Below are 14,319 nucleotides of genomic sequence, written 5' to 3'. Positions count from 1 at the left end.
AAGCTACACCTAGGCCTACGATTACTAATTTAGCCAGAGCTTACAATAACTGTGCTTTGTCTACGAACTCTAAATATGTGAGGTCTTCCTTTGTAAGCATCTCAGCGTAACCTAATCAAAATGCGGTATACCCTATATATTAATTTCTATGCACTTGTATGGCATCACCGAATTCGTTAGAAATAGCCAGAGCTTTCAACATTGTGTTTTACATAACTCATCAAATGCAAGTGCCTTTCAAATGAGAGAGAGAGAGAGAGAGAGAGAGAGAGAGAGAGAGAGAGAGAGAGAGAATCTGCCTAAGTTTTTCCCTTATTATTATCATAATAATTTCAAGATACACCAGATACACAACTCACTACATTAGGTCTACGTTCGGCAATTCGGCCAGTCCAAAAGTTATGTAAAGGTTCGTTCATTCACAAACATTTTGTTTTCGTCGCCAAGTGTAATACATATAGGCTAAAGAGTAGCAATGCATGTAAAACCAACAATGACCTTACCGTGCTAACCACTTATACAAAACCACGGCTTCATTTGAGCAATTCGTGGCGTCATCAAACGTCAAGTCCTCAACAGTCAAAGCACAAGGTGGTAAAGATCACCGAACGACTCTCAGAGCGGCAGTCATTTGTCATTTCCCACAATGCAATTCAACAACACTCCAAACTTTATTCCATTATCCATGACTAGTTCAATTCAATTCATTCCTTAATCCATTGTAAGAAAAAACCTTTGAAATGGACGCTGTCGTGGAAATGTTGTTATATGGAGTAAATAACCATAAGTTTAATCACCATATTGAATTTCGTACTTAAGAAACGAGCTTGCGTCTGAAAATGTTTCCTTACTGCATCAGGAAAGAGATGCTTGATGTTATTTTCAACTGGTATCTGTTTACCTTAAAACATTCAACATATCTAACGTTTATTGATGCCAAGTATTATTTCAAGCGCATACATTATAAATATCTTTCCTATATAGTGACCCCAGCAAAGTTCGAGGGTCGTTATCTAGGACTAATATTTCTTTGTGGTCATTATCTTTATGATATTTACAGTCTTTTGTTTATGTTTTTACGGTCATCCCCAACGGGCTTGTACTAAACACACCGCAAGGGTGGATACATACCTGGTTAAAACCCTGGGGGGTCACTAGGATAGATCCCGCTTAATATAGTCCCCCTTCTATCGTGCACCAAGATGAAAGCTTTTCGTGTAAGTGTCTAACAGTTAATGAGGAAACATGTACTTGACTGAGTCATCTCTGTTCGGCGTTCAAGGCTGTACCAAATGAAAATATTGTGAAATCTCCTGTTATAGCAGCCACCCAGGTTACTTTTGGGCTCTTTTGAAATGGGTATAAGACCAAAGTAAGCTTATGCTCAAGGAAAATACTATGATTGATAAGTCTTAAATAAAGAAACACATCAGAAGGCTTTTATCGACATCACCGTTTCATGAACTTCTACTACTGGGGAATGGGAAAAATTTATGGCTGCTCATGGGTTGCAAATATTTCCAACGAACTTCGCGTTGGAAGAAGAATGATTGTGGAGTAGCACTTTTTAGGTCTACATTTGTGTGATATGTGTGTTTATATGTATATGAAGGTAAATTCATAGTGAACAGTCTGTGATTTTTGTGTACCTTGCAATTACATTTCCAGTCAACCAACATTTAAATGTACTTACTATGTCTGATTTCGAGAACGAATTTTTTATCTAATCTCTCTCTCTCTCTCTCTCTCTCTCTCTCTCTCTATAATATATATATATATATATATATATATATATATATATATATATATATATATATATATATATATGTATATATATATATATATCATACACATATAAACATTAAGCCATTTTCCTAACATTCGGTGCTACCGAGAAAAGATAACTTAATGGTCACCATCGCATTCATGCTCTTCTTACTGAATCGTGCAATAAACGTCAACTACATAAGCCGCTTCATACACCCACAGAAAGCGCTTAACAGCTGCACTCGTACTTCCTGGATATTAAGGACATTCCCTTGCAGTACCTCTTTCACGCTATCTATGAATAACTTTTCAGGTCTTCCTCTCCCCTCCCTTCCAACATGCGATTTACACACACTCCTCACAGTTCTACTGTTCACCATTCTTTCCTCAAGACCAAACCACCTGACAACACTCCGAGCCACCCATTCACCTGTGGTAACAATGTTAGCACAATTTCTTCTGTCATATCTACATACCTCCCACTTTCAACTTTTCTTATTCCACATACAATATGAAAACAGATCTTCTCTACAGCTTCAACTCTTTTCTCTCATGTGTTAAACAGTCATGCAGACAAAGCAGCTTTGTCTTCAGGTGTTTCACCTCCACCATTAGAATTTTTAATCTTTCAACAAATTATTTTTATATCATACAACCTCAACACCCTCCAAATTACCTCTCTTTTGATTCTATAATAAGCTTTTATGAAGACCAAGTGACACATCATTTTCTCTTTGCTACTTTCAGATGTTTCGCGTAAGTGTTTTATAGCAAACGCTCCATAAACAAAACCTCTTCCTCTTTTAATTCCACAATTCTTCATCTCATCATCCTTCTGTTATCTCCGTTACTTCATCAGTCAAAGCACTACCATACAACCTTTCCGGTTTAGTAAGAAATGTTAGTCCCTATACAGTCTCTTCTATCCCCTTACCTATACACATAGAAGAAATGATTTCTCTCAACCATTCTCGGGAACCTTTCCTTCATCCAAACGTACCTTTTAAACCCTGGTCAGCTACTCAGTCACATATCTCTAACTCTTGTTGTCCTTCCATTCTTCAACCTGTTAACTGCCATCCTTATTGTGCATGTTTAGCAGTCACTTCAACAAGATTTTTCTTACTTGCATTAACCCCTTCCTCCTTGGGTCATTCATCTCTGCTCTCTTTTATTCTCAGCATTTAACGAATCTTTAAAAAATACTCTTTCAACCCAGTACCGCAGTCAGTTCAGCCAGCATCTGTTGATCCGTTATCTTATTTTCATTTCATTTATTTCCCAGCAAAATACATTATTTTGCTTAAAGTTCTTACTCATGCGAATCCATTTATTTTCCATTCTTCCTGACTAACTACCCTATCCAAAGGGATATAGATAGATAGATAGATAGATAGATAGATAGATAGAAAGCTAGATAGATACATATATAGATAGAAGTTTATTGACCACAACATAAAATTACACTCTTGAATATGGTCCAACAAAAGTATATCAAAATGGACATATAAATCTTTTGAATCCAAATGCACATCTAAACTAGAACACTTGAAATCATGCTATATAATATTTTCAGCATATTTATTTTTACAATTAAAACTGTAAATGCAGCTAAATAAACGAAAATCTTATAACCATTTACAGCAGAACCTTAACTACAACAACTTTCCTTGCAAAGCATGAAGCTAAATATACTCTAGAAAAAACAAAAAACAAAAAAAAGGAAAACATAGTGACTCTACCCCAGATAATCTCTCTTTTTCTTCTTCATTGCTGACCTTGGAAGGGTCAGTTGCTTGAGATTCTAGTGCAGTCCCTCCCATGAACCCCATGGGTGAGTAAAACCCATTAATTGGCAAGTAAGCCTCTCTCTCTCTCTCTCTCTCTCTCTCTCTCTCTCTCTGGGCCAACAGACGCTGCACAAGTCTGAAGACTGCAACTTCAGTGGTAGCAAGTGCTAAAGGTTTAGGATGCACATCTAGGCAGAGAACCTAGTGAAGCGTTATGAACCTGCTGGTGGGAAGAAATACCCGCTAATAGTAAATGAACCTATTTTCCGATTCCAACAGTAGCGCTGTTTTCCCCGGTTATAGTAAAATAATAGGATTTACATAGCTCTGAGTGGTGTAAAAGTCACTAAATTAGAGGCACATAAAATTAAATAGAGAAAGAATACACTATATATATCCACACACACACACACATATATATATGTATATATATTATACAGTGTATTTTTTCTCTGTTCAAATTTATGTATATAGTTTTTTTCTGTTCTTTATGTGCCTTTAATTGAGTGACTTTTTCACCACTCAGAGCTACGTGAATCGTATTATTTTAATATACATATGTATATATATATATATATATATATATATATATATATATATATATATATATATATACACACACACAGCACACACATATATACATTATATATATATATATATATATATATATATATATATATATATATATATATATATATATATATATATATATGTAAAAGGCTCATGAAGGTGACCTTTAAAAAAGTTAGGTCAGCTATTCGCAGGGTCCATTTTCATTATAAGCAGATAGGAAACTGCTGAAACATTCCGCATACCACAAGGGTCGAAGAAACCACCTTGGTGACGAGACACGGGCTGGGAAATGCGTTTTCAAGAAAAAGAACGTTCTAGAAAGCTGAACCAGTTACAAAAATCCGGTTTTGAAGGATAATTCTTAATAATGTATGGTGTGTACGTGTACTTAGTGACGCCTTGAAATACAGAGGCGTGTCTTGCCGATCTTTGACCTCGAATGATGTCATACAAAAGTACGTTCGTTCGTGCGTTGGCATAATGAATATAATGGGAGGAACTGTTGTTCAAGGTGGACTTGTGAGATCCCGATTCTTGTGTGTCTGAAGATGTGAGTGATTTTTCACATGGAGACTGTCCCAGAAGGACTTGTGACTTTATTGCGGTATTTCTGTTCCACTCCATTCCTATTACTTTTTCTCTCTCCCTCCTACGAGGATGAGAGTGGTATGACATTTGAGATGACCTGTTTTAATTGATTGACGTGTTCATGTTTTGACAGATGAGTTATTTTTCTGTAATTGGGGTTTTATGATTTTGGAGCATTATTTCCTTAGAAAGATTTTCTGATAGTTATGTGAAACATTGGATTTCATTCTTCATGTAATTTTAAGAAGTTATTTTTCGTTGATTTTGTCAATAAGGGTTTTAGTTTTTGTATAGTATCTCATTCCAGTAGTCCTTGATTTTAGTTAGGAAAGATATAACTTACGATGCCGGCTCGTTACTGCTATCGCACAATGTCTCAGGGAAAAGCGAGATCAAACCTCTGTTCATAAAACAGAGACTTAAATCAAGTATAGGCTCAGAAATGGCCGTTACAGTTTTTGGTGGCAGCGTAAAAGGTAGCGTATAAGGTAGTTAGGGCAGTTAGATGGTGTTAAATAATTAGGCATGTATACGTTTCCGAAGAGAGATAAATTAGTGTTGGCATCTCAGGATAGGATTTTGTATTCTGTTCAGCAGTTGCTGAGGCGAGCTGTAAGCTTCTCTCTCTTAGCTAGTGTTTTAATGGAGAGTGTTTTGGGTAGGGGTAAAAACGGTGATATTGTGCAATAATTGCGATATTAAGACCGCTATGTGTGTTAAAACATGTGAAGACGCGCGAGTGTTTTTGTTTCTCTCTCTCTTTGCTTGATGGAAATTCGCGCACTGCTAACGTAAGTGTTGTGATGTTATCTTTTTCTTTTTTTAGTTGGGTTGATGTGAAATTGTCCTTTTCGTTTGTGTTGTAACTGGTGATAGGGACAACTGTGTGTTTTTGTCGTTGTGTTTAACTGATGTTTCGGTTGCAACGAGTGTGTTACGTCATCACCACGGTGACAGTAATTGCGTCACGAGTTTGGGCGGAGCGTCGTACTTGCTTTGCCACGCCAGTGAAGCGCTGAGCGTATTATGGTGTGTTGTATTTTTTTATAGCAATCTTAGGTACGCATCAGCGTGTATTTGTAAGGGTGATATTTGGTTGTTGGGTTATTTCTGGGAACTTTAATATTTGGGTAATATCCTACGTGATATTTATGAGTACTGGGTGCAAAACAGTTTTTACAAGTGTGGGACACTTCTTGGTTTTTGTAGTCACACACGTATGTGCGTGTGTGGGTATGTGCGTGTGAGTATGTGGGCAGAGCGCTTGCCTTTGCTTGAGTGACACTTTCCGTTTGGACGAAGGAAGTGTTGATCCAGCAGTTTTGCCCGTTGGAGACAGAGCGAGCCCCGAGGTTTGGTGTTAGCATTTTTTCTGTAAGCATCATCAGGCCTTCGATGCATTGTAAGAAGGTGAAACGAATTTCTCTTTCTCTCTCTCTCTCTGATTACCTGAAGCTCTTTCCCGTGTCTTTTTTTGTGGCCTTTTATAGCTTGGCCTTGGGAGAAGTGAACTTGACCTTTTTTTGACTGACTATAAAGAGGGAGTCAGAGTGAATGATGAGAAAGTTAAAGCCATTGTGAATTTTCAGTTCCCAAAACCAGGAAACAGATTCGTTCGTTCCTGGGTATGTCGGGTTTCTTTCGCCGTTTTGTGCGGAATTTTTCTACAATAGCGTCTCCATTGACAGATTTGTTACGAGAAGACGTTAAGTTTGTTTGGGGTGACGGTCAACAATTAGCTTTTGAGAAGCTTAGAACGCTTTGGTGAACCCACCAGTTTTGAAGTTTCAGATTTTAGTCAACCGTTCTCTTAGTGACTGACGCGAGTCGGAAGGTATAGGTGCGTGTTTGATGCAGAAATTTGAGGAAATTACACCCAATTGCTTTTATAGCAGAAAGTTCAAAACGTGGTAGTAATGAAAGGCTGATGTCAGTTGTGGACAAGGAGGCTTTCGCAGTCGTCTCTAGCCTTGTTCATTTTAAGATGTTGTTGTTGGGAAATAAAGTTGAGACTTTTTTACAGATCATCAACCGTTGTTAAACTTTTAATAAGCCAAATTTGTCCAAGAGAGCACGTTGGTTCCTAATATTGAGAGATTTTGATGCAAACCTCAAATACATTGAAGGTAAGCATAATGTAGTTGCAGATGCATTGAGCAGACATTTTCCGGTCGAGGATGAGGAAATACACCCCGAATCCTGTGTGGGAGAAGAGAGTAAATATTTGGTGTCTAATGTCTCTGATATTAGTAGTTTCTGATAAGATATCCATGTAGAGGACATACACGTTCTACAGTGCATACTTCGGGGAGAAATAGAGTCAGCAGTCTCGGGAATTGTTATTCGTGATAGTGAGAGTAACGCTGTGTGTTATATTACGGGTGAAAATGTCACTTGGGACATAGGCTTGCTCGAACAAAAGCAAGATGAAGATAAATTGTTGTCAGATGCTAAGGCATTTTCTTGGAGTTTCACCGAAGAAAGGGTATAAGTTGCCTTTTCTGGTCTAGAGTTGGAGAATAATTTATTGGCGAGAAAGTTAAGTATAACTTCCAAGTACTCGAAGCATGGGTGAGATTACACAAATCATCGTGCCAGAGAGTCTAGTACCACCAAGTTCTAGACATTGTACATTGTAAATTTGGTTCGCCTCATTTAGTGTGGACAAGACGTATGAAAACGTCAGGTCAAGTTTTTTGGAAAAATATGTTTTCCGCAGTAGAAGCCTTTGTGAAGAAGTGCGCTATTTGCAATGCGAATAAGCTAGCGACGACAGTGTCGTGTCGTTTGGGTTCATATCCCATACCACATAGGCCGTTTCAGAGAGTGCATATGGATATTCTGGGTAACTTCTCAGAGTCCGCTTATGGTTATAGACATTTATTAGTAGTTGTTGATGAGTTGACTCGCTTTGTCGAGATTTTCCCACTGAAGTACAAATCAGCTGAGGAAGTTGCTATAGCGTTCTTTAAGGGATAAAAAGATATGGTGTTCCTGAATGTCTGATCACAGACAATGGTAGGGAGTTTATTAACGAGACTTTAGATCCCAGGTCTGCTAATTTTACTGGGAAAAAGAAAGTATCTATAATCCCGTATAGACCTGAAGCAAAATTGGGAAATAGATTTATTGTTGTGAATGAAAACACAGGTGTGTCTCGTTTGACACATATTTCTAAGATTAAAAGGAGGTTAATGGGTATTAGCATGGATGCATTCTGGGTTGTATTGTTGTTATGGTAATGGGTAGTTACAGGTCATTTTTTCCTTTCGGGTGTTAATGGGTTGTAAATGGGCATGACTTGTAGTTTGTTGTAATTCAGGAGGACGTTACTCCGTAGAGTTTTACGAATTTTTAATAGTTGGGGTTCATTGTGATTTCTGATGTAAGCTGCAGTACTTAGTGTAAATTGTGTACAGAATGCCGTAGAGTTTGTAGATATATGAATTTGAGTTTTTTTTTTTAATATGGATCGCAACTGCGGTTACGGATTTCATCGTTCGCACTTGGCGATAGTAATGGGTTACTTTGAGTTAATGGTTTTTTTTCATATGATTTTGGGAATTGAGACATGGGCTAATTTCATACGAGATTTGACCCGTGTGTTATTGTGTTATTATGTTATTATGTTATTATGTGTTTTGCCGTCTGACCCAATATCTTTGAATATAGAGTTACAGAATCAGGGTTTGTTGTTTAGGATTTTGTTTTGGGGAGGTATTTAGTATATCGGACCGAACGGGTCCTGATCTTTACAGGTTGGGATATGTCAGTTAGGATTTCGGAGAGAGGTTTAGGAAGGTTTTGATAGGGATATCGAATTCAGTATTTGGGTTTTTCAGTTCTCTTTTAAAATATAAGGGAGCTGTACCATGAGTAATTGTAGTTGTTAAGATCATAGAGCGATTGCCATTACGTCAATTGCTATGGTGTTGAGAATTAGTCAGGTATTGCGAAATATTCGCTAACCGGAGTAGAACTTTGATGTCTTTTACGACATATGATACCTTTCAGATGTTTAGGATTGCCTTTCGTTCTTGAGTACTTTTTCTGTTGGATAGAATTTTTTATGAATGGTTCCTTAGAGTTAGTGTACTTGGTAGTGAGTTGACTATGGAAATTCCGGGTACCAACTTGGAATTGTTTCACATTGAGAACATATGACCTTTGTACTAATAGTCTTATTTGGTTCAGTAATAATATGGTATAGGGAATAGACGAGTAACTTTTTGATATGACTGTCGATATGACCGACTCACGGAAAATACCACTCCTCGAAATGGAGAGGTTGGAATAGCTTCACCGTCCTCAACATATGAAAGCTGTCAACGTTACTTCTGCACTTTGGAGAGATGTCGGGCAGGATGTCTTCATGTTGCCGTACTTTCGAGGAGACGTTGGGTTGGCGCAAAAGGATTTGCGAGCGCCACTTTCAACATGGGCTTGTGCGGTTGCGAGCCATTCATTTTCGTCGGATCGCTGGGCGACGCAAGAATACATTCAGCTTGGACTGGTGCAGTCGCAGGCCTTTCAGCGTGAGGCAGTACCAGGAGTGAAATCGTCTAGATTAATGCGTTTCTTGAATGAACTGGTTGTGCTATAATATCTATGTTATAAGATATATATAAGTTTTGCACCTAGACATTTTGAGGTGGGGTCCACCTCAGGTGCGTGGGCCGAGCAATCTGTAAAGGCTCGCGAAGGTGACCTTTGAAAAGTTGGGTCAGCTATTCGCAGGGTCCATTTTTCATTATACGCAGCAGATAGGAAACTGCTGAAACATTCGCATACCACAAGGGTCGAAGAAACCACCTTGGTGACAAGACACGGGCTGGGAAATGCGTTTTCAGCAAAGAACGTTCTAGAAGCTGAACCAGTTACAAAATCCGGTTTTGAAGGATAATTCTTAATAATGTATGGTGTGTACGTGTACTTAGTGACGCCTTGAAATACAGAGGCGTGTCTTGCCGATCTTTGACCTCGAATGATGTCATACAAAAGTACGTTCGTTCGTGCGTTACATAATGAATATAATGGGAGGAACTGTTGTTCAGGTGGACTTGTGAGATCCGATTCTTGTGTGTCTGAAGATGTGAGTGATTTTTCACATGGAGACTGTCCCAGAGGACTTGTGGAGTATTTCTGTTCCACTCCATTCCTATTACTTTTTCCTCTCCCTCCTACGAGGATGAGTGGTATGACATTTGAGATGACCTGTTTAATTGATTGACGTGTTCATGTTTTGACAGATGAGTTATTTTCTGTAATTGGGGGTTTATGATTTGGAGCATTATTTCCTTAGAAGATTTTCTGATAGTTATGTGAAACATTGGATTTCATTCTTCGTAATTTTTACAGTTATTTTTCGTTGATTTTTGTCAATAAAGGGTTTTAGTTTTGTACTTAGTATCTCATTCCAGTAGTCCTTAGATTTTAGTTAGGGAAAGATATAACTTACGATGCCGGCTCACGTTACTGCTATCGCACAATGTCTCAGGATAAGCGAGATCAAACCTCTGTTCATAAAACAGAGACTTAAATCAAGTATAGGCTCAGAAATGGCCGTTACATATATATATATATATATATATATATATATATATATATATATATATATACATACACACACACATATATACATTATATATATATATATATATATATATATATATATATATATATATATATATTATATATATATATATACGTATCCCCAAAATATCCGAATGCACTTAACAGCGGACAGGACCAATGCAATTCCGAAACACCTGGAAATATGTGAACGTGCAGATCATTCATTTTGAGATTAGAAACGACGGGGTTTCCACGTCACCTGGTTCGGGACTTTGATTGATGAGTCCCTGAAAATTATGGCCAAGGAAACAAGTGGCGTCTTTGTCGAATAGCACATGCGGCTGTAACGGATACACACCTTATTTCAATTTACGTTAAGGAAGAATAAAAATGTAAGTCTATATAACTTGAATATTTCAGAAATGAACGTGTTGTATTTATTTATGTTTTTTTTTTTGTATTCATAATTTCATTAATGTTAGCCAACGAAATTCACTTCACCGTTCAGTATGTACGAGAGAAATAAAGAGAGAGAGAGAGAGAGAGAGAGAGAGAGAGAGACGTAACAGTCGTGAATATTTCAACCATTTACCTTTTCACGTCCTACTTTAGCCTTAATATTTTTCTGGAACTTAAGTCATCAGATATTTATTGAAGTGTGCAACAGACGATGGTCTTGGAAATAAATACTGAATATTTAATGGAATCAATTTCATCTATGAAATACCAAAGGCTTCTTACCTGTGATCTTTAAGGTTACCCTAACTTCCTGGGAGAGAGAGAGAGAGAGAGAGAGAGAGAGAGAGAGAGAGAGAGAGAGAGAGAGAGAGAGAGAGAGAGAATAAAAGATACTTAAGGTAAATGTGCATGTTTGGAGGGAGTAAATCAGAGATACTGAAATGATATGATTGAGATGCTCCTCTCTCGCTCTCTCTCTCTCTCTCTCTCCTCTCTCTCTCTCTCTCTCTCTCTCTCTCTTTAGGAAATGGCCTGGCCTAAGATCAAATCAGAAACATGTCGACAGGCAAGAGAGTTTAGCAACGCCAAGCCACATGATTAAGAGTGAGATATTACTATGAAAGTGTTCACACAGAAAGTCACATTAACAGTGAAGGACGAGAGAGAGAGAGAGAGAGAGAGAGAGAGAGAGAGAGAGAGAGAGAGAGAGAGAGAGAGAGAGAAATATTATTCTGCCTTTGTTGTTTCTTCCCCTTACAGAGCAACGATTAAAATTCCACGTCATAAACAGAAGCAAAGGCACAAAAAAAGAGAGATAATTAGAACAAATGAGAAAACAAAAGCCTATTTTTTTTTTATTTATCTTGCATATATAATGTTTGCGGGTCATGCACGGCTGCACGCAAAACCTTAGACAGAGAATTTAAATACTTACACGTCTATATATATATATATATATATATATATATATATATATATATATATATATATATATATATATATATATATATATATATATATATATATATATATATATATATATATATATATATATATATATATATATATATATATATATATATATAAGTGTGTGTGTAAGTGGATGATAACATATACATCAAGTGATTTATACAATAAATGTCACAAATTACAATTATGAAAATATATATATATATATATATATATATATATATATATATATATATATATATATATATATATATATATATATATATATAAATAAAAGCTCGCAGCATTAACAAAATCCCACATTCTAAATATGAATACCACAACAAACCATACAAATATTCTGACGTAAAATCAGGATATATATTTTATATATATGTCTGGTAAAGAAGGATATAAATAATTCGGTAAAATCGGGGAATGGTTTAGTTTTGGAAGACACGGGTATAGATGGGGGCCAGCGTTCCCCGAGAAATAATTATTATTTAGCGCAGAAATCATTATTATCCGGAGCACACAACTCCACTAAATTCCGGGGACGCAACGACGGTGGGCTGCGAAATTATTAGGCTTCGCAAATGGAAAATCTTATGGATGAGAAATTCTGCTGAAAAGTGGATGAGTATATATATATATATATATATATATATATATATATATATATATATATATATATATATATATATATATATATATATATATATATATATATATATGTATATATATATACATATATATATATATATATATATATATATATATATATATATATATATATATATATATATATATATATATATATATATATATATATATATTATGTGTGTATATCTAAAGAACACTAATAAAATAATGCATCACATTACTCACTGGAATAATAAGAGCAATAGCAACAAAAACATAAAGTAAAATAATAAAGAGAATTGACAGTAATCATGGATAGTGTCAATCATTTTCATATTTTCAATGGAAAACACAAAAGGAAATTTTTCTATGTTATTTATAAGCTGTAATTAATTTTTCATTTTTATTTGCGTAAAGAAATTATTATTATCTTTTATTTATTTATTTTTTTAGATTTTCTTCGTCGTTCTCTTTCTCACGACATTTCATCTCTATTCGCCCCCATTCTCTAACTCCTCTTTCGCACATCGTTTACCGCAGTTGTCCCTCTTCCCAACTTTTCTCTCCTACATTTATCCCACTCCCCCATCTTCCTCTTCCTTCTTAACAGTTCTCATTTGTCTCCTTCGCACCAATCACCTTCAGCTAATAGGAATTTCCAGTCATAAACTTCCCATCATCGTTTTATCGTTGCAGTTTAGAGTGGCGACTGTTACCGCCGAAACGTTACACGCACAAGAGAAACCAATACCCCGTAGGGGTTAGTGCCGTCAGTGCACCTCACGGGGTGCACTGTAGGCATTACTTAAGTTTCTTTGCAGCGTCCCTTCGGCCCCTAGCTGCAACCCCTTTCATTCCTTTTACTGTACCTCCGTTCATATTAACTTTCTTCTTTCTTGCTATCCACCCTCTCCTAACAATTATTACATAATGCAACTGCGAGGTTTTCCTCCTGTTACGCCTTTCAGACCTACTTAATCTCACTTTCCTTTCCAGCGCTGAATGACCTCATAGGTCCCAGTGCTTTGCCTCGGGCCAGCCCTAGGAGAGCTGTTAATCAGCTCAGTGGTCTGGTTAAACTAAGGTATACTTAACTTCTGGCCTAAACTCTATATTCCACTCCAAGGGGAACCTGTAGCTTACGTGTCTGCGACTGAAAACACTTGGTTGGTCTGCCCGCCTCAGTGAAAATAATTGCTCGGCAAAACAGGCATGCACACGAAATGGAATCTGAAATAAATGTTCTGGCTTATATGAACATCACGGTAATGTAATCTCCAGGATTAAATAGTCTTTATGTTCTGCAATATTACCGAAATAAACGTGTGAGAGATTTTCATTATAATCCAGATATGAAAAGGAATAACAATAGTAATAAAGTAAAAAATATATAAAGATAAGAACAAATATATAAACATGATGTCAAATTATAATTTTTTCTTAATATTTTAATACGCATTTTTAAAAACTGACTTAAAAGATGGCAACCAATAACTCATTTTCACTAATAGAACATTCTGCAAATTCAACTGAGTCATCGCACTTTCCATAACAATTTCTATAAATGTATCTATCGTTTCACCGATAGATAACAAAAAATTAGTCCCACATATTACATCTAGGTAACTTTTTTCAATATAAAAAGGAAAGTAGAAGTAGCTCCATCATTGGCTATTTCTTCTCACTGAATTTCCATTCTCTCATTTTTCGTTATTTGCAACATTTGGGACGCTTTCCCTTTCATAAAATGTTGAATGCTAATTGAAAAATGTCTGAAAAGGCTCGATATGTAACTTCTCATTCACGGGGATGTTTTGATAACTGATTACCGATAATACTGCCATAACAGCTGTTATATATGGAAAACCAATGCTTCAATTCTTTACTGAGAGCTCCATATTTTGGTGTATAAGTGAACTCTACCTGGGAAAAGGAATGAGGCAGTAAAAGATGTTATTAGGCGAGGCAAAATTATCAT

At 36.4% G+C, this 14,319-nt stretch overlaps 1 long non-coding RNA gene across 2 annotated transcripts in view; it reads right to left on the bottom strand.

Moving 5' to 3' along the window:
- LOC136830763 (uncharacterized) overlaps positions 1 to 14,319 on the bottom strand; it is an 870,103-nt gene that overhangs the window by 327,532 nt on the left and 528,252 nt on the right. The window contains exon 1 of one of the 2 annotated variants that reach the window (XR_010850739.1): positions 504 to 617. The exons of the other annotated variant lie outside the window; for it this stretch is intronic. This is a non-coding gene — a long non-coding RNA (uncharacterized lncRNA). Of the gene's footprint in view, positions 1 to 503; positions 618 to 14,319 lie in introns of those variants that run through there. 2 annotated transcript variants of the gene reach the window in all.

Source organism: Macrobrachium rosenbergii, chromosome 47 (assembly GCF_040412425.1).
Source record: "Macrobrachium rosenbergii isolate ZJJX-2024 chromosome 47, ASM4041242v1, whole genome shotgun sequence".
Taxonomy (NCBI): Eukaryota; Metazoa; Arthropoda; class Malacostraca; order Decapoda; family Palaemonidae; genus Macrobrachium; species Macrobrachium rosenbergii.
Note: the sequence above shows the minus strand (reverse complement) of the source record. Positions and strands in the feature narration are given on the sequence as shown.